The sequence below is a fragment of the Sinocyclocheilus rhinocerous genome, unplaced genomic scaffold (assembly GCF_001515625.1).
Source record: "Sinocyclocheilus rhinocerous isolate Xijiao unplaced genomic scaffold, SAMN03320098_v1.1 scaffold828, whole genome shotgun sequence".
Classification (NCBI taxonomy): domain Eukaryota; kingdom Metazoa; phylum Chordata; class Actinopteri; order Cypriniformes; family Cyprinidae; genus Sinocyclocheilus; species Sinocyclocheilus rhinocerous.
This window is the reverse complement of record NW_015634025.1, coordinates 328,695-330,098: the sequence shown is the minus strand read 5'-3', so window position 1 is coordinate 330,098 and position 1,404 is coordinate 328,695. Positions and strand designations below refer to the sequence as shown.

At 38.7% G+C, this 1,404-nt stretch overlaps 1 protein-coding gene across 1 annotated transcript in view; it reads left to right on the top strand.

Annotated features, from left to right (window-relative positions):
• Positions 1 to 908: 908 nt before the first annotated feature.
• The window catches only part of dennd4b (DENN/MADD domain containing 4B), a 55,359-nt gene continuing 54,863 nt past the window's right edge, over positions 909 to 1,404 (top strand). Inside the window, 1 exon segment of the mRNA XM_016559001.1 lies at positions 909 to 1,241. The gene's annotated coding sequence lies outside the window, so the exon portion shown is untranslated.

Here is a 1,404-nt window from a genome sequence, read left to right as displayed (position 1 = left end):
AATATTGTAGAAACTTAATTTGCTGTAAAGTTGCTTTGCAATGATTTGTATCGTGAAAAGCGCTGTACAAATAAACTTGACTTGACTTGATATATATATATATATATATGTATAGTACTTGTCAAAGTTTGGAAACATTATTTTTTTTTAATGAAGTTTCTTCTGCTCACCAAGGCTGCATTTATTTAATAAAAAATACAGTAAAAACAGTAAAAATTGTGAAATATTATTACAATTTTAAACAGCTGTCTTCTATGTGAATTTATGTTAAAATATAATTTATTTCTGTGATCAAAGCTGGGTTTTTAGCATCATTACGCCAGTCTTCAGTGTCACGTGATTCAAATATGCTGATTTGCTGCTCAGTTATTAAAAATGTTTATTATTTGTATCAATGTTAAAAACAGTTTTTGCTGTTTAATATTTTGTGTAGACATTTTTTCAGGATTCTTTGATGAATAGAAAGTTCAAATGAACAGCAATGATGCTGAAAATTCGGCTTTGATCACATTAATAAAATATATTTTATTATATATTCACATAGAAAACAGCAATTTTAAATTGTAATAATATTTTTCAATTTTACTGTATTTTTGTAATATTATTTAACAATATTCGTGTTTTTACAGACGTTTTTGTCTTATTGGAGACATTTGTGCTCGTTAAATCATATTATTTAAATCTATTATAACGCCAATAATCCGTACCTGACATACTAATGGAAGTTGACGTTTGTACAAATATATAAAATGAATTTTAAAATCCTTGTGAAGTAATCATAAACATCTATTAACGAATGCGTCTTCAGCCGCGCTGAGAAAAGTAACACGTGTCACGTGACAGCGTCATGCGTCACCTCAGCAGCGCGCCAGAACCTTCACAATACGACGCAGATAGACGTACTGATGACAGACACTGGATAAAACGATTACAATCAGAATATTAATCATTCAGGCTGATCAGAAGCCGCATTTGCAGTCGTCAGTGCGGTTGTTGTAATGCGGCTCCGCGCCGCTGGGCGTCAGTCCGCGCGTCGCGTCTGCAGCTGTTCGGATCCCCTGCTCACTTTCTGTCCGTGATGGCGGAGCGCAGCGGCGACGGTCGTTCCGCGCAGTGAAGCTCGAGCCCGAACGCGTCCCGGTACCGGCCAGACCGAATGACAACCTAGTGAGTCGGTATGAGCCGAAGCTTCAGGATGAGATGAGAGCCGAACTGAGCCGAGCCGCGCTTCTGCTGCTGAGGTGAGTCCCGAACCGAGCCGAGCCGAGCCGAACCGAACCGAACCGGCAGCAGCGCAAATCGCTTTATTAAGAATGACAGCTGTAATAGACGCGTGTGATTTAAACATGAGGATTCGTCATGAGATCAGGTGTGTGTGTGTGTGTGTGTGTGTGTGTGTGTGTG